At 33.7% G+C, this 20,639-nt stretch overlaps 1 long non-coding RNA gene and 1 pseudogene across 1 annotated transcript in view; one reads left to right on the top strand and one right to left on the bottom strand.

The window, feature by feature from the left end:
• The window catches only part of LOC128182352 (uncharacterized), a 54,380-nt gene extending 43,891 nt beyond the window's left edge, over positions 1 to 10,489 (top strand). The window contains exon 2 of the long non-coding RNA XR_008243407.1: positions 9,848 to 10,489. This is a non-coding gene — a long non-coding RNA (uncharacterized LOC128182352). The remainder of the gene's footprint in view (positions 1 to 9,847) is intronic.
• Positions 5,966 to 20,639, bottom strand: part of LOC128182335 (RRP12-like protein) — a 33,930-nt pseudogene continuing 19,256 nt past the window's right edge.

Below are 20,639 nucleotides of genomic sequence, written 5' to 3'. Positions count from 1 at the left end.
TCCACTGATCCCCCTGGTGGGAGACTAGACCGGGGTAAGGGGATGTTCCTGACAAACTTAACCCCCCCCCCCCAAAAAAAAAAATCAAACTTCTTAAATTCACATTGTAAAGTTACCTAAAATAGGCCTCGCACTCTCCATCAACTTTCCTCCCGGAAAACATCTTTATCACTTGGATCGCCATAGGAATTCTTTCTGGATCCGCGCATATGCCATCGAACTGAAACTAACGTCTTATATATTGATTCAAAGAAACATGAAATATACTATACAGTACATGAAATGTTATTATCTTGTTCAAAAGAAGTTTGCATGATTCAAAGAAAAAACATATCTTTTAAGGGCTTACGTGTTTGATATTTTATATAATAAATTTCATCTTTATCAGAAACATTCGGGGTTTTTGTTATAAGCTGATAAGGCCAATTTAGGTATGAAGACCTATTCTGACTTCTGTGCCCGAGTACATGTATGCACAGGAGTCAGCGATTTTATCAATTTCTTGAAAATAAATGAGAAACAGGCAAAATACTACACTCGCGAAGCTCACCGGTAGGATTTTGCTTGTTTCTCATTTATTTACAACAAATTGATAAAATCGCCGACTCCTGTGATGAATGACAGCAACACACAGGGGATTTTCATTTTGTAAGTAACATTGTACGCTGTTGAAATTTAAAATAATCTATAATAATATAAAAATATAAGTTAACCCTATGTATAAAGTACCCTTTGAAAGAATACCCATCTGCATCCTCCAGACGACAAGTACCTTTTCGTAGTTGTAACCCGAACCCGACCTTGAATTGTACACCCCCCCCCATTGTTTTTTTTAAAGAATTTTCCTTTACAAAATTAACTAAAACAAACATTAATATATTAAAGTTGGTGTAGTCATCATATTTAATTTATAGTCAGTTACTAGCTTTTAATATTAATAGAAATATGTATTAAATTTAGGATGAAAAAAAAATCCCTGCGGCTTAATTGCGCTGATCTATAGAGGGGAGGGTGGGTCAGATCATCTGGAACCCCTCCCCCCCCCTCAACTAGGATAATCAAAACCTATAAGATTAACAGTTAAGTTACGGTAAATAGGCGTTGGAACCTCTGGCAAAATCATAAAAATCTTGACAAGCAAAAAAAAAAAAAAACAGATTCACAAATCATGAAGATCCTAATCCCTTGGAGAGCGGTGTGTGCGTATACCTATGATTAACACATCAATATCACTATTTTTACATGCTATCAAAAACGTCAGGGGCATGCTCATTGTTAATTCGATTTTTCATATGTAAATGTTTGCTGCAAGAAGGGAATTTATTTTGTTTTGAATTTTAATTTGTCCAATTGATTAAATTATTTGTACAGCTCTAGGGCTTTTGCCTTTCATTGAACTAGCTTTCTTCTTTACAAAATATTCAATGTAAGCTCTGATTTAATTGAAATAATGTAACAAAGATACATGTACAAACAAAAAGGAATATATCTACGCCTTTTTACACTGCTGAATAGAAATATGATTTCTTTCGTTTGAGGGACGAATTAGACAGAAATCAATCTCTACTTGGTATAATAATGAATTATCCGGATATATAAGGTTTTCATTCGAATACCTGTTTGTGTCACCAGCAGGCATGTTCACGAAGCTGTCTTAGGACCATGGTGCGTCCTAAGTACATCTTAGGATACGTCTTAGTCTTAAGTCTGTTTCTCGAATCTCTCTTAAATTTAGGAACCGCCGTAACTTTGTCCTAACTTTAAGACATCACCTACCTTGTCCTAAGACTATCCTAAAGCTATAAAATCACGTTTTTAGGGATATTGGGATGTTGTGAAGCCTTTTCTTAAGACCGCTAGAATAACTAAGGCAATATTTTCCACAGTTCCAGCATTTTCGACAAACATCAAATTCCTAATCCGGGAGGGGGGCATAGTCAATTATTCTATCATGTATGTTCATTTTAACAAAATGATGTGGAGGGGGACCCCAAACTCTCACCACTTCCCCGTTGCTACATGCCTGCCTTGGAGCTGACAAATTAAGATTATTTTTTTTCGCAAATACTATCCTATCTCTGTGTTTGACGAATGAAAGTTATTCACTTATTTTTTTATCTACATTGTACACTAAATGAGTTACATTCATTGTTTTGTTTATAATAATTTTGGATAACAATTATTTAAATGTCCTTTGCTATAAAAAGTAAATTTACATCGGGTTACATATACCATGCGTGATCACTCCTAATTTTTATCACCTTATTCTGAAAAAAATAATCTTGAAAAAATTTGTAATGTTAAATGAACTGTATTTATAGATTTTCGAGATATATTACAACTTATTTCTTATTTAACATGTTCGTGTATTCTATATATTGCAGATTAAAGGGAAATTGGTTGTGTTTGTACGAGTACATGTGTTTCCTCATGTAACGTTTCAAATTCTATGAAAATTGCATGTTTACGTATTACATATACTTGAATGACAAGATTCTCAAATGTTAATTATGAAATGACATACACACGTGTTGTTTACATAATTATCTGCTTGTAAGCCAATTCTGTCTTGATAAATATTTTATTCTTTTTTTTGGGGGGGGGGGGTCATTTAAAGAAAAACAAACTAAATTGTTATTGGTAACTGATATATATTTAGGTAAATGTAAAATTATTAAAATGCATACATTAAAATTACTGGTTTTAGGCCTTTTGTGTTAACTACCGAGACGTACACCTTTCTCTGGCAATATGTCTAATAATTTATCCCTACACAAGTCTCTCGAATTCGATCTGAATGAATAATTGTGAAAAATAAGAATGGTTGTAGAAGGTTAGGATATCCTAACTTAAGATGTCCATAAGTAACCGTCGAGCTACATCTTAAGACGTGTCCTAAGTTGATCTTAGGATGTTCCTAACTTTTTTCCTAAGTCATATCTTAGGAACACACTAAGGTCATATCTTAGGAAAGTTTCGTGAACATGCCTGCTGGTTCTTAAGAACCGGTTTATTAGCAAGGCTATATAAAGAATTGCTCAGGTGTTAATTAAATACCAGTTTACTGTTTAGGACGACACGTACAGCGGAAAGTTTAAATTTTCAGAATGTTTTATTAAAATAGATAAATCATGTGATCCAACTTTATGCCATAAAATTATGTGTGTGTACATTTAATATGCCAAATATTAAATAGCCGCAGCGTGTCGTTGCTAATTCCACACAATGTGTTGTTATTTACTATACATGTAGTATCATAGTATTCAGCTTTCATTTGGAAAATAATGAATGGATTTAAAGGAGAAAGTTGTATAACATTATTTTAGTAACGGTTGCATGAAATTTCATTTATAACACGCCAAGAGGCTTAACTCTTATCTTCAAAATAGCTATGTACAGCAATTAATCAACTGAGAACTTTTTTTCTGTAAATACATATTTGATTTCTTAAAGCCATTTATGTACAGAAAAATTCAAAGTAATACTACCACAGGCCCTCTAAAATTACTTTAACTAATTGTCAGGGGATCCCTGGAAAAATAAATTGGTTCAGTGTAAAATGTAATTCAAAATAATAAAATTGAAATTCGTTATTATATAACTTTTATCATTCTAAACCAAATTATGCTTAGCTTATTTTTGAAACATTAAAATATGACTTATAATCAATGTACGGTGCAAAATTCTGTTTTATAGAATTATAGATTAGTAATCACGAAATGTTAAAAGTAATCAAAAAGTTTTTTTTCTACAAAAGCATCATACCGAAATTTTTTTTATTTGTGAAATGAAAATTAATGTTTGTCCATGCATTCTGTTTATGACCTATGTCTTATGCCTGGCGAATATACACAATATATGTCTGATTTGATACACGTGTAGAGTGTTCCTCTGTTTATTTTTACGTACCGTGGGATTTTCATATTAAGCAAGATATATGTAGAATGAAATTCATGTTATAAACATGCTATAAACTCTAGTAGAGAGAGAGAGAGAGAGAGAGAGAGAGAGAGAGAGAGAGAGAGAGAGAGAGAGAGAGAGAGAGAGAGAGAGAGAGAGAGAGAGATTTAATTACTTTCCCACGTGAAGGGGTCAGGGAGATTTTTATTTATCAGATTTTAATCCATTGGTAATATTGTGTCTCTTTTTTCTAATAAAAAAGCCGTTTTCTAGAGAAAAAAAAAGGTGGAAGGTATTCAGACTGCGTACATATCCCGTCTCTTATGCTACTAAAATGCAAAGAAGGAGAGTAAAAGACTGTCATATTAAAATAAAATCTTTTTTATTGTTTTTTAATTCAGGATATACTAGTATGTGTTCACATGTAGCAGTGGTATCATCGTTGAATAAAACTGCACGTGTTTATAGAAATGTCTTATTAATTTGGGTAAAAACTTACTTGTTACGCTTTTATAAATTAATCTGAAAGATTGTGCATTAAGCGAATTAGCGTTAATCATTTAAAAAGTAAAGTTCGAACTTTCTTGAATTATGCAAAGTAACCTCGAGTAAAAAAAAAAAAATTCAAAATTTAAAAGCCGAGAGTTGTTTCCTTTCTCAGGACATAGCCGATCCACTTCTATTCTTTTTCTTTTATCTGGTCAGATATGGCAGCTGTTTGAGTTCTCTTGTACAGTTCTTCGTTGCTGATCCTGTTTGGCCAGAGTATCTTGAGGATCCTACGGAGGCATCTTGTTGAAGGTGTCTAGTTCGTGAGTGATGGTATTTGTCACATTCCAGGACTCAGAACCGTATAGGAGGACTCCAGTTATGTTTGTTTGGAAGGTCCTGATGTTTGATGTCTTCCAAATGTTTCGTAGGTTTGCAAAAACTGAACAGGTTTTTGTTATCCTGTATAAGACGTCCATAACAGAGTCTCCAATAGCTGTGATCTTACTACCAAGGCATACGAAATCAATGACTTCTTCAATTGTGTGGTTGTTTGCTTTGGTACCACTATCTTTTATTGAATTAGTCTTCATTAATTTTGTTTTGTTAACATTTATATCAAGTCCAATCTGTCTGCTGTATTTGACAAGGTCATCAGTTCTACTACAAACATCCTTTTGTCGCTGTGCTAGTAAAGCAATGTTATCTGCAAAGTCAAGATCTTTGAGTGATTGTTGAAATGTCCAGGATATACCTCTACCAGCTTGACTGGTGGTGGTTCTGTACTGCGATCACCTTGATAGCGAGGTCCTTGTAGATCATTTGTATGATGGAAAGAGAGTAAACGTGATTGAATCATCTGTATTGTCAAGCTGTACGCTACATACTGTATACAGGGAAATATTCGCCCCGTTTTATTTTCGCCTCTTTCGCCCTCGTTAACAGTGGGCAAATTTAAAACTGGGCAAATTCTAAATTCCAAAAAATATCTTTGTTAACACAATTGCATCTGGGCGAATTCAAGATGAAGTGAAACCGTTTGTAATTGTAAGAGGGCGAAAATAACACGGGGCGAAATTAACCCTGTATACAGTACTAGTAGCTAATTTTCAAATTATTTTTGTGATATTTCCCCCAACAATTATATTTTAAAAAGGAATGAAAACAACCTGGTTTTCTCTTCTACATGTACTTAATAAATGGGGGAAAATAGATGCTTATAAGTTTTCACTTACATCTACATGTACTTTATATATTGTGGTTAAATGGTGTTCAGGATTATTTAATGGGTACAAAATGTACATGTATATAACTGTTTTTTGTAAAATAAATGCGCAAGCAACAGTTACTCTAACTGTAGTAAAGAATTAAGATAAAAATAAAACTATTTATGTGCAGAAGAGGACCTAATCCTAAACAGGACTTGAACAAAATCCAGGATTATTTTCTGAGGTATTCTAATCTTATTTAATGTGTTTTCAAAAATCCGTCAGACAAAATCTGCAAGGATATATAACTCACTACACAATTCCATGTAAATATAATTTAACTGAATTAAAAACATGATTATAAAATGCATATTGAAATATCATAACTTTAATACAATTCAATATTTTTTTTCTTTCCATATCAGATAACCATTTTTTCAAATGGTATAATAACCATTTTTTCAAATGGTATAATGAATAACTTCATAAACTTTTTCCCTAACAACCTTGATTGTTCAGAATGTGAAGTCCGCACTTGAATCACTAATGCAAGAACACATGCTGAACAACATCTTGCTTAAAATAGTCAATGAAAACGGAACCAACAGAAAACAACCCAGTAATAACACAGCGTGTGAATGTCCAAATACTAATCACATCTTCTTCTTCTTAGCTCCCTTCTTAGCCCCCTTTTTCGCTCCTTTCACTAGATTTGTAAATCGACCAGTCATCTTTGCCTTTTTCCTAGAAAAAATTCACAAAATAAACTTTAATCTGAACAGCTGAAATAAACAATTATTATTTATAATCAAATAAAAATGCACATAATTGCCTAAAAAGTAATTGACCATATTCTGTAAATTCCTTATTTTAAGCAAGTACTTGATTTCGCAATTCTGCCATTTTGCATCAAATAGCAAGAATACAAAATCGTGAGCACCAATATTTGTTATAATTTCATATAGTTCAAAGCTGTCTGTAAAATAAAAGCAAGCTTTTAAAATCCTCGAGGGTTGCTTCTCGCAGTTTTACATGATTATTTAATTCCTCACATTAAATATGGAATCTACTGTATTTAATGTAATTTTGCAACACTAATATAAGATGAGAATTTGTCTTAATCAATTGCCAGTATCAAGGAAAAAATGGCACACTTTTTGAGAACTTTTCTATCAGATTTCTTGAGTATATTGCATAAAATAATTCAGTAGTCATTCCATGCCTTGGAGCATCAAGTGTTTTACCTCTTGTTGAGAGCTTGGAAGTTGAGTGGGAGGTAGACATACATGTAAGGGTCCGGCTTGCCCGTCTTTTTGATGTCCCCTCCTGCTTTCTTGGCTCGGTACTCACTGGCCGGGTCATGAGGAGCCGACCGCTTGGCCTTCACAATTGGTCTGTGTATGCCCCCACCTCCAGCTAAAGAAAATAAGATCACTCTTAACTTGGAATAGATATTCACAAAATTCTACTCAATGTTTATCATTAAAAATATGAGAGTGGACTATATTTGACTTATGTTACCATGTAATTTTGATGTTCTCAGATGTTTGTTTGCTATGAAAATTTGTTAAAATTTATTTGATTTTGATAATACAATGATGATGGCATCCACAAAAAAACGTTACCTTTATATTTGGGTGCCGGCCCTTCTTCATCAGACCCCAAATCCTCCACCTTCCTCTTCTTGGTTTTCTGTCACAAAAATGATTCATGTTAAAAGATTCATTTATGGCTGGAGAATATTTCCTCTGCATGAAACACTTTTGTGATAAACTGATTTCATTATTTACCTTAACATTCCCTGCACCTTGCTCAATGGCATTCAATAAGTCATCTAACTCATCATCATCACCTGCAATTTTCTCAGGTTCTGCAATATAACATTATATTTCTACATTTAATGATCATGAAAACTGTACCTACCATGAATCAGAATATTACACAGTTATATGCATCTAGTGTAGAAATATTTTTGGCAAGAACCAGTAGAAGTCTATCATATATTTAATAGCATGGATCAAACTTTTCTATTCATGAACAACTCTTTAAAGTAGTCCGAGTATCGCACTACGTCATAATACGGATTTTACAATATTGGTTCAACTTTTACAAAGCATTTTTGATACCCGGTATTGATTTTGCTCTACCTCGCTGTTGTGAACAATGGCAATAATAAGCAATTAGAATGGTAATATATGTATTCTATGAGAGATAGAAATGATTAATGTTGAGAAACTCGATTCTGTTAAAGTAAAATGAAAATCGAAGTTTCTGATTAACCAGGATCTCAGGTATGCTTATATCTTCTTTGTTTTGACCCCCCCCACCCCCTGAATTTTTCTTTTTCTTTTACTAAAACCGGTTTAAATTTAGAGACAGAAGCTATTTCGATTTTAATCAATCGTCAATTAATTAATGTATAAATGATATCTAACATTGTTGACCGATCTAGGCAGAAAACTGTAGCAAAATGTGATTTTTACTGATTTTTTTTGTCAGGGTCTACTTGGTTTAGAGCTTATAGCGTGAAAAGTAATCCGTCAACATATAATTTATTTTACCAAATCTTTTTTTCTAAGATGTCAATCTATAGAATAAACACCATGAATTTAAGTTTGAGTCCATAAAATAGTAAACAAAATTACCAAACGTGATACTAGCTTTGCATTTTTTGTTTTCTATTTTGATACATCAGGTCCATAAAGCGAACTTACTTACAAAAATTTGCGCAAAATTATTGATGAGATATGGCTTAAATAAATATTTATACTCTATTTTGTATGTTCAGTTCTAATTTTCCCAAAATTGTTAATTATTTTTAGGAAAAACGGACGTCTGGCAAATTTCATAATTGTCAATAATTTTCGCAAGGGGGTACACCCGTCTGAGAGGTGATAACAAACTAGCATGTAAACATACATATTTTATTTTGTATATGTATTGCTAGAATGTATATTTATCATTTAAAGCTAAGCTTTTAATGATTGATCGAGCCCATTTAGTGCAGAGTATAGAACTACCTTAAGAAAGAGGTGTTTGAATTTTTTTTTATTCTAACATGCTGTATAACTCTATACACCTATAATCATGATAAACAGTTTGTGTGACCCTGATTTTATTTATTCTTACAATATATCTCGAGACTCCCGTGAACATGATAAAGAGTATGTGTGACCCTGATCTTCTCTTATTCTGTCACTATTTCTTGCATCCAATAAGAGCCTACATGACCCTGATTTTTAGCTCACCTGAGCTGAAAGCTCAAGTGAGCTATTCTGATCACATTTTGTCCGTCGTCCGTCTGTCCGTTTGTCTGTCCGTCCGTCCGTCCGTCCGTCTGTAAACTTTTTACATTTTGAACTTCTTCTCTAAAACCGCTTATCCAATTTCAACCAAATTTGGCACAAAGCATCCTTATGGGATGGCGAATATAAATTGCAGAAATAAAAGTCCGATCTGTATTCAAAGCGGAGAAAACCTTGAAACTGTAGAAAAAGGGGGGTGCATTTTTAAAAATCTTCTTCTCAAGAACTACCGAGGCAAATTCAACGTAGTTTAGCATAAATTATCCTTATGGGAAGGAAAATATAAATTGCAAAAATTAAGGTCTAATTCAGTTTCAAATCTGAGTTATTACGAAAATAATGATAAAGGAAAGGCGTGTTCAGCTTCGGTTCGGTTCGGCATCCGGTAAAATGGGTAGGCAAGACTTGGCCTGGTCAAAACAAAAGATTGGCAGTTATTAATCTGCCAATCTCATTAAAATTTCAGGATATTTGATGGACCAGTTATATTTGTATTCGCTGTAAATATTGCCGCAAAATAATGCGTATTTGGAATTGACGATTGCCGATCTGCCCCGGCTTTTATTTTGCCACGGCCCGGGTTTGCATACCCATTTTACCAAGACTCGTATTCCATACTTCTAAAACGAGGTTCTTTGTTTAAAGCAGCCATGACATTATACGAAAAAGGGTCGATCTGACTATGATGAATTTGCTTGTTATGCAACAGTTCGTGTATGAAGGGAAATTTTTGAAACATGCAAAATATATTGGTGCCGATTTTGTGAAGTAAATTGAGGCTAAATATTTCAATGCGTTGACAGATTTCACACATGACGTTGGTGTTAGCTTGTTCTGATTTTCGTTTCGTTTTCATTATTTATGCTTTGTAATTTAACCTGGGAACTCTTGTATTTCGTGATTTTTACGTATCAATTCAAACAGAGACTTCGGTAAATCAAACAGTTATAACTGTTTACCTGCGCAAATTAAGCAAAATCTGATGTATCAAAAAAGTACTGAAATACAATTCATTCTATCGGTAATTCGGCTTTATCTTTTGCGTAATGGTAGATTAATGCAATAGGTTTTGTTGAGATCGATGCTCGGCATTTTCTCGAGTTTATACAGTTTAAATAGAGTTTGATATCGCTGAAGGAAATATGTAGGTATATATACATGTATATATATGATTCATTTCGAAAAAATAAATTGTGTTCTTTATTTGTTATAGTGCATGCATGTTTCTTGTGTTTAATTGTTTACAATTTCTATTTACTAACCATATTTGAGTGTTAAGCTTCGAATTATAAGCAAGATACAGAGATTTGCTCACAATTCTATGTTTGTACACAGATCTTAAAAACTAAAGATTGAAAAGGTAAAAAATTTGTCAACATTTATTAATATATCAATATTTATTAAGAAGTCTGTTCTGCCAGAAACCAATTTTAACAACTTATTGTATTGTAAACTTAACCTTTTTTCGTCATTATTACTCCTACTGTACATGTGATCCTTGACTGTGTTTGTGTACATTTGTATAAACTGATTTTGAACCTTAAATACCAATGAACTGGTCTTGAGTGAATAAAAGAATTGAAAATCTTAGGCCATTCTTTTTTTCCATTTTAAATGCTGAATAGGAAATACCAAGTTAAAAATCTTAAGCTGAATGTAATAAAGTCATATCAACAAAATATGACTGAAACCTAGGGAAACTGTGAGCTCTGTATCTTGCTTATAATTCTACGATTGACGCTGAAATTTTGGTTGAACATTAGAAATTCTATATGAATTAGAGTATGTTAAATACTTGTACAAACAAAATAAAAGAATGATATTCTGTATATACCTACTCTCTGGGGTCCCCTCATTATACAATAAATAATGTGAAATCTACATCAATTTTGATAGTTTTTCAGACACGAGTAAATAAAAACGACTTCTTTAAAACAGTTTCCATAGTTCTGACACATTTCTGTTATGGGGATAAAATAATTATCGCTATTCCTAAGAAAATATCACAGCGGAAAATTATCCTGGTTTGTACGCGAGGTAAATAACAGTCATTTAATTATAATGGAGAAGACAAATTAAATTTTTGAATGTTTTAATTTGAGGAATTGAGCACATTGAGGTACAATTTTCTTCTTCACATCTGTACATGTAGGATTTTTTAAATAAAATACAATAACTATTATATATTTTTTTTAAATACAATAACAAGTAAGTAGTTGATGAAACAAATGTACCTATATGCTCTCATATATTTTGATCGCTTTACAAAGTGGAGGGAGGGGGGGGGGGGAGGGGCAGAACGAAAATATAGGGAATTGGAAGTTTTAAACAACTTAACAGTGTACCCCTACCAAATGTTTAGTTTTATATCTTGCGTAGGATTTCTTATTCTGGTAAAAAATAGTATTTCATAAAGGTACAATGTCAAATATTACGTGTATGCAAAAATAAGTGTAAAATTCGAATACTTGACAATATTTATTTTTTGTTATTCTACCGAGGGACCATATGGCACAATATCTTTTGAACGCCAATTGTTGCTCAGGTGAGCGATGTGGCCCCATGGGCCTCTTGTTTACCTTCCTCGTCACTCGACTCTGTAATGATCAGTCGTCCATCGGGAGCCGTCTTAAACTCAGCTTCCTTTTTCTTTGTCTTTTGTTCTCTCTTTTCTCCTGGCTTTGTTGCTATCAATAAAACGTTGCAAACATTAATGACGGCCTTCAATTGTTTTTCAACATCACATGCAATTAAATGCATGTCCACTTGATCAACATGGATAAAAAACATCGTAATTAACTACAAGGATTTGATATTTATTTCATTCAATCAATTCTTAAAGTAAATCTTATATGAAAAAGTATGGTTTGTGTTTTGTTTGTCACAAAGGACTTGCCTCATTTTATTTATACCAGTTTTTCCAAACCCGTAACACAATACGCCCCGGCCCCCTTAAAATGGAGCATTTCCTGTAACTTACCAAGAACTTTCTTGGATGCACTGGGGTCCAGGAAGTCCATGATGTCCCCTCCTTCTTGTAGCCAGGCCAGTTTAGCCTGAGTTCTGTCCCTTGGTTTGCGTGCCCCCTTCGTCTCTCCTTCTTCCTCGGAGTCAGTCTCCCTCAGAAGCTCATCCATGCTGTTGGAATTTAAAGAGAGAAATTGAAAGAAATCTTGATGGAGTTAACATTGATGCACTGGACACACTTATAAAGTGTTCACATTAATTTTAAATTATCCTTATTCTATACAGTTATAGTTTTTTCATGAGATTAATACATGTTTTTAAAGTAAGGTTTATACATTTTTTATTTCTAGCATAGTAAGGTTTACAAGCATCAGATTTATTATAGAATTTTTAACATGATCATTTAATAAAATTTAACCAATCAAACGCTGAGGGAAAATAAAACATTTAATACATAAGATAACATGTATACATGTAGAAAGTACCTCTCTGGCTGGGACTTGAAGTGCTCCTGATCACTCTCTTCTTCCGACTCCTCCTCTTTTTCCTTCTTCTTCTTCTTCGCTCTCTCCTGGGTCTTCTTTATGTTTACCAACACCTTGTGAATACTTGGTGGTGAGAGGCCAAAGATTGTCTCATACCTGGAACCAGTTATTAATACTTGGTACTAAACTACAAAATCCTGCATTCATGTACATCGATCTATATATCTACTGCATTAAAATAATTCTCCATTACAAAACATGCCATTCCATGCTTTTAAGCTTTAGCACATTATTCCAATGGAGCCTCATTGTAGTTGGTTTAACTTGCATAAATGTACATGTATGTAATAATACACATTTAAAGTGTTTAAGGAAAGTGATAAAAAATCCAAATTTTACCCAAATTTCTTGATAAGTTTGGCATAAATTTCCTTGGCTTTAAACCTGAAGTGGTGTTTGCAATCCTCTTTCTGTGATACAAGACTAGACATCTAAAAGAGAGGAAAAATACAACAGTGATTCATTCAAATCAACCAGTGCATATCTGTACACTGACACATTAAATAACATTAAAATTAATTTGAGATTTAGTTTTAAGAGCCAAGCTTACAATTTGTTTTAAGTGTGGTGCCAGCACAGTGTCTGGGTAGGCGGAGAGAAGAACCTTCATGAAGCCCAGAGCTGCTTTGACCACTTCTCTTGTCTTGGAGGTCAGTAATATACACAAGTTCTCCACGATTGTCTCCAGTAACGAGGAACTGATGGAGGCTGTAGACAGCAACATTTTAAAGTTAACAACAATGTCTTGGTGAAAAATGATACAACTCATGTGAACCAATATTAATATGTGAAAGATACAATTGCAGCAAGAACAAGATCAGTATGCAATTTATTTTTAATTGTACACTACTTCAGTCACTGACCTTTGAACTCGTAGAGAATGCGGGTGAGAGCCAGCAGGGTGGAGCTGACCATCTGAGGGGAACCCCCAAGTCCTGCCATCACCATCTGGAAGTAGTCTTCCAGGGCACCTGTTCATGAGAAAGCAGTTTGTTATTGAGGAAGAAGGACACCTGTCACACCCAATAAAATGAAAACTAGTTACACACAGAAAGAAAAAAACCTGTTATACAAGTGGTTACTAGGTATTTGTTGATGGATTACTTGTCTCAAGTAAATCTACAACATGAAATTCATTACTAAGCTCTAAATATAAGCTTAAAGAAACCAACTGAACATAATACCGTTTTCATCTTTATTCCATCGTATCTTGGCACGGCCCATCTCCACCAACAGTAGGTACGAAGCAGAGCGAGCCTTCTCTCCTATCTCTTTGGTGCACAGAATTGCCTGTCAAAAAATCAAGGTAAAAGTAAGAAGATGCTACATTGCACAATGTATGTACTACCTGGCTCTAAAATGTTCACCGTTTGTAGAGAAATACAACAATGTGCAATTATTTTGCAAAATTGTTTGTCCTAAATGTTTTCATTAATCATTATCAAATGCATCCTTTTCTTCTAATAAAAACAATTACACAGAACCCTTTTCCTGAATTTTTACATGTTTATTAAAAGAAAAATGACAGTTTATTTCTCTATCAATATAAAATCTTAATGTTATATCTATATAAATTTATTCATCGACATTGACAATTACCAAAACGTTAATACAGATATTGCATTAAATTTCATTTTTCATCACCACTTAGACTCCCTTACATTCGTTAGGAAGATTTCTCTAGGAGACCATTACCTTAATGATATTGACATTTACCTCTGGTACAACAGCTAACAAGAAGTCCTTCTGCTCCTCTGGCAATAACTTGAATATGTTTATTAAACAGCACAGACGAGGCTGGAAACGAAACAAAATGCTTTTAATTTAACCTTGAAGTTCGTTTTGTTTCTTTATCAGAAAACACTAGACAAAGCTTAAAATCTAAAGAAAGTGATCATGAGAGACAGAGAAAGAACATTAGAGAGTTCTATACAATAAACATGTACATGTATTTGTCCTCTCTTTATTTTGACGAATTCACCAGCATGTCCTAGGGACCAGTGGATATACTTGGTTATTTCGTAATTCGTAATATCCATATAACGAATTCATAATAATAATCACTATATGCATGTTTTCTTTTACAAGACTATAATTTTTGCTTAATGAGGCTTAAAATAAAAATACATTACTTTGATATCTTTAATAATCAGATTGTGAATTGAAAAATTTATATGAAAATAAATTCATTCAAATTGTTATGTTAACTGGAAGTGCAAACTTTTTAAACTGTAAATAAATTCGTTATAAAAGTGTTTTGTTATTATTCACCTCTACAGGACACAAAATCAGTTCGCTACATGTATATCCATAAATTCCTTGTATCCGAATTCATTATAAACGTTAAATTTTGCAAAGATTTGTTAAGAATTTTACAGAGGACTCCAAAAAACTTCACTATCCAAGAATTCACTATATCCGTGTTCGTACTGAACGAGTTTTACTGTATGATAAAACTTGGCATTCACGATTTTATGTACTTGCGATCTGATGGAAAACCGTCGAATCGCGGAATTAAGTACTCGCGTAAAATAAGGAATTTATCGTATCTTACCGCTTTTGATGAGGGACTGGAACTAGAGAGGGACTGGAGCAGAACCCCTGGATACCGGGAAGGTTCTGGGTAAGGAACCCTTGACAGGAGGGGGAGGGGCTCCCACACAGGTCCTCTAACACACGGTAACACTTCTTCTGTAAGGTCTTGTCTGTGTCCTGTAGGAGAAACAGACCAGAAAGTAGTACTATTAAGGGGAATCTACAAGTAGGTTCACCAGATCACTTCTTGTACCTATCCACAGGAGAACAGCACAAATATATTGGATTTAATCAAATCTTTCACTATTTAAGCCTATGTGAGTAACACAAAACTGTTGAAACATTTAAAATATTTAAACTCTTATTTAGTAGAAATACAATATCTAGTAAAGGACTGTATAGTTCAACTCACTGATAGAAACTGTGTCACAAGTTGGAAAATTTCCTTCACCCGCATTTCCTTTACAAGAGGTAACATCACAAGAAGAAGATCAAGCAAAGCTAGCCTACAGAAAGCAAAATAAACAACATTAGGACAAATATAATAAATGGGGGTGGTATCTTTAACGTTAACTTTGATATGGTAAAAATGGCACTGTAAAACTGAGGATTCATGTCAACTTAAAAACCAAAGAATGACTGCATCCAACCTTTTAAATGATGAAATGCCTTCTTCATGGAACTTTTCTTAACATTTATCACAGTATGTGTTCCCAAGCTGAAAGAGAGATCAACACAACTCTAATTACAAACAAGCTATCAAGACCCAATTTTTTTTTAATGGTTAAGTGTTTTACACAGATTGTAGTACATGTATTCCACCTGCTAAATCGCATGTCAATCTAAAATAAGAACCTGCATAAGAATGGAAGACATTGCTACTGTAAAATAAATACTGCAGTGTCCTTTATGTGTAGGTAGCACTTGGTGGTTTCTAGGACAGCCAATCAGGCGGTGTCTTTGGTGTTCTCTAGTTCCGTCATTAACAGGTTGAACAAGATCAGCAGGAAGTTGTTGGCAAACCTTGCCACCTCTTTTTTGCACTCCTCTGTAAAATAAAATTCCCTCGTGTCATTGAAATTCCAATAGATGTTTGAGCATTGTAAGAGCAACGCTCTGTCACAGACTTACATGTACATGTACATCTAACAATTCTAGATACGGGAATGAAATCTTGTCTTTTCAAAGACATGTATTTTCAAATTGTATTACACAGTAATTGTCTCTGAACATGGCAAAAAACTATCCATGACATCTCAAATCAAACTCTTTTACAGAATAATTTTTTCTCATAGTATCAAAAGCATCTTGCAGTTGCTTTTTACATTTTCTTCAACTGTTGCATTAGCATATTCATTAAAGGTACAATTCTATTCTAAATCTCAGGTTGAGTTATATAAGAGTGATCTCTCTCATATGAGAGTCAATGGACCTTAAACTAGAAAGAGCTTTTAAAGTAGACGGCAACAATGATAAAACCCAAATATTTGTCTTCCTCTATAAGGTTTGTCTGTTGTAACTTTTGTAAGGTTGTATTACCAATGTGAGGTTATAAAACCTGTGTGTGGTTGTGCTTTCTGTTTGAGGTTGTGTTACTTGTTTGAGGTTGTGTTACCTGTGTGAGGTGTGTAACCTGTGTGAGGTGTGTAACCTGTGTGAGGTTGTTACCTGTATGAGGTTGTATTACCTGAGGGTTTTTGTTACTTGTGTGAGGTGTGTTACCAGTGTGTGTTTGTTACCTGTGTCACGTTTTACTTCAGTTTCCTGCTAGTAATAACATAGGTTACAGTTTGAGGATGTATTAATTACCTATGTGTGGTCTGTTTGGTTGGTTACAGTTTGAGGTTTATTATACATAAGTTACATTGTGAGGTTGTATTACCTGTATGAAGTGACATGTGTAAGTTTGTATTACCTGTCGAGGTTTTGCTACCTGTGTAAGTTGTGTTACCAGTGTGTGGTTGTTACCTGTGTGAGGTTGTATTAACTGAGGTTGTGTCACCTGTGTGTGGTTGTTGTACCTGTGTGGGTTTGCTACCTTTGTGAGGTTGTATTACCTATATGAGGTTGTAATACCTGTGTGTGGTTGTGTTACCTGTGTGAGGTTGTATTACGTGAGGTTGTGTTATCTGTGTGAGGTGTGTAACCTGTGTGAGGTTGTTACCTGTGTGAGGTTGTATAACCTGAGGTTGTGTTATCTGTGGGAGGTCTGTGGGTTGGTTACAGAAGCCAGGTAATAGGGACCAGAATTGCCTCTGTAGAACATCCTAAGACTTGCACACCACTTGGTTACCAGTGGACTTCGCCTCCAGAGCTGTCGAAGCAAAATACATCAAAAACTGAAAATACATCACTTCTAAAATCATTCTATAATTATAATAAAAAAAAAACCAAACAGCTAATCACAAACAATTAAAATAAAAGCTTTCAATAATCATAGCCCAGATTTCCAAACACAAATGAACGAGAGAATATAAGCAATTCTTACTGTTAAAACAGATTATGTGTAGAAAGTAAGAAACCATAACATTTATCTACTGTATATATATATCATGCCATTGAAGTATTCTTTGACCGACTAAACATTAATAGACTTAATACCTTTTCAATGCACACAGAAGAAACCTTAAATTTCTCCTTGAGTTAAGCAGCCAGGGGGAGAAAGTAGGTCGTAAAGAACCCTAACTCTGTGTTTCCAACATTGTCTCTGATTACTGGAATCAACCAGCCATGAGGACAGGTGTAGACATCACTGAAATAAACAAAAAACAAAATCTTGTGGACAACCAAGTTATTCTTCATTGGTAGTTACTGAAATGTCCAACACAAATAAGATGTATCTTTAACAGAGATTATTTTTGAAGGTTTTACACTACATATGTTGTAGCTTCAACACTTTGCATTCAGTGATAACATTAGGCTAAAACAAGAGGCCCACGGGCCACATCGCTCACCTGAGCAACAATAGGCATGATAAAATCAGCTTCATGGAGTCGATACAAACCATCTGGACAATGTGGTGTAATACATGTAGATCCTATACAAAACATCTGGAAAATGTGGTGTAATGCATGTAGATCCTATACAAAACATCTGGACAATGTGGTGTAATACGTGTAGATCCTATACAAAAAATCTGGACAATGTGGTGTAATACATGTAGATCCTATACAAAAAAATCTGTTTCCCCCTGGATATTCTTATATTTATAATCAAGTCCCTTTTCTAAGATGATTTTATTGTGACAGACATATCACATTCAGCATTTCAGTTCTCAAAAAGACCATTAAACAGTTGTTTATATAAAACAGTCATTGTGGTTATTTACAATTCTTAGCTGATATATTCACTCTAGACACTATACTGAACCATGATTCCAAATTTAGAAAAATTCAATTATACATAATTATGGATTTTGCAGCATTGATACACATGCATGAAATCCGAAGAAACAGTCCAGGCATAATTTACCTAAACAACATATAGCTCATTGGCACTCGATGCTCTTCAAATAGCATAAATTGAGGAAACTTTAATCTCAAGGATTAAAATACATGTAATTAAAACATAAACATTCAATATTTAACCAAATTTATTTTGTTCATATTCTTATGATTTTCTAAAAATGTTGTTGTAAAAATCATGAGTTTTCTCTTATTTACAAAAAAGAATTGTTTTCAAATACCACGAAAAAGGTAAAATAGAAAAGTATAGGAATTTCCCTATCCATCAAGGTATTACATGTAGGTATTGGTTTATAAATAATAAAGTTATATGACTCTATAATGTGAAGCCCTAAATTCAGTTTTTGCTCCATTTTGATGCTAGCTTGAGATTACCTCACCTATGACGTCATAATGATGTCATAGTGATGAGTTTTTTTTTCTCACGTAAGTGTAATATTTGCTGAACTTTTATTTAAGCCTAATTTTGGAACAAAAGCACCATGACTTAACTCATTAAATATATGTCATTGGGGAAAAGAACTTGCCAATAAGGAGTTTTTCTTTTTACTCTTGTATATTGTTATCATGCTAACAAATTTAACAAAATTTATCAAAAGACATATCCTGTGGAAGAGAGTCTAAATTTAACTAAAGTTTAAAATCCAGAAGAACAAGAAATACCCACTTAGTCTGTGAAATAAGTAGTATTGTAAATCAATATAAAGTTTCCCAGGATCTAATATTCTAAAATATCATATACCTAGTAGTGTATCAGCCCTGATACACGTGTTTTGGACTAGGTGAGACAGCAACCGGAAGCTAGGGCTGTATCGCCCTCGGGGCTGATATTTCTCTGTCTCAGCCCGTCGTCAAGGGGGTGTATTGCCCTCAAATTTGAAATAGATAATTTCCATATATCTCTGCTTTAAATTAAGACTAGTTTGTGAAAAAATGATAGAATAACGAATATATAATACAAATTATCACCTTACACGTCTGAATATTTTGATGTATTACCGAAAATTGAAAAATAATAATTCAAAAATAGCGCCAAAGAGTGATGTGTACCGTCGTCAAGGGGGTGTATTGCCCTCAAATTTGAAATAGATAATTTCCATATATCTCTGCTTTAAATTAAGACTAGTTTGTGAAAAAATGATAGAATAACGAATATATAATACAAATTATCACCTTACACGTCTGAATATTTTGATGTATTACCGAAAATTGAAAAATAATAATTCAAAAATAGCGCCAAAGAGTGATGTGTATCTAAGTAAGGGGAGGTAACCTTGTGTATTTAGAACAATAGCACGATTTATTTAATATCAATCAACGTTTAAATTATGGAGGATATAGAGAAGGATGGAACAAGACTTAATCTTAGAAAATCAGAGATTAGACTGTAAAAATTAAGGGGTTAAAGTAATGGACGCGCTTATGAACGTTCTCAAATAACTTTCTATATAACAGTATGGATCTTTATGAATGGAATCTGACGGGAAACTTACGAAATCCCAGTGAAAGAATTTGACTCATAACGAAGCTGCGTAGGAGGGAAGTTTATCTCGCGATAATTTTGAATTCTAGAAGATAGTCCTTCATTTCAGACGACAGACTCTCTTCTACTGTATTTTAAATGACGATGGTTTGTCAACAAAGTCCGACAATTCTTTACAGTTTTAACACATAAAAAAATTATAAAAAGAAATAAAAACGAACAAGTTTTGTAAATCCGAAAAAAATCTATAGCTTCTTCATGATAAATTATATTCCTTATTTGGAATTTAAATTTGAATTAAAGTCCTTGATTTTAGATATATGATATAAACAACATCACACTTTTGTTTTGATCTCGTCCCTGGTATCAGCCCTCGAATAGTATCGGCCCGCCCCCTTCGGGCTTGGGCCGATACCAACCGCTCGGGCTGACACCAGGGCTGAGATCAAAACAAAAGTGTGATATTCTATATTTATCTGCATGTAAAATACTGGCCAAGGTGTATAGTTTTTACAGGTTCCTTCTTTTAAACTTGGACGAGTGTACTTACAAAATAAATTTTACTTACATCAAGTGCGGCTCATTGTTATGTTTTATTCTTTGAAGAAGTTCCATTTCAATTTACATGTTATCTAAAATTAAATGTTTTGAATTTAATTCTACATATAACAAACACTATCCCCAACATTTGCAATTCCATGTCAAAAGCAGTCATATATTGAGAGACAGAGAGAGAGAGAGAG

Source organism: Crassostrea angulata, chromosome 4 (genome assembly GCF_025612915.1).
Source record: "Crassostrea angulata isolate pt1a10 chromosome 4, ASM2561291v2, whole genome shotgun sequence".
NCBI lineage: Eukaryota > Metazoa > Mollusca > Bivalvia > Ostreida > Ostreidae > Magallana > Magallana angulata.
This window is presented reverse-complemented; position numbering and strand designations above follow the sequence as displayed.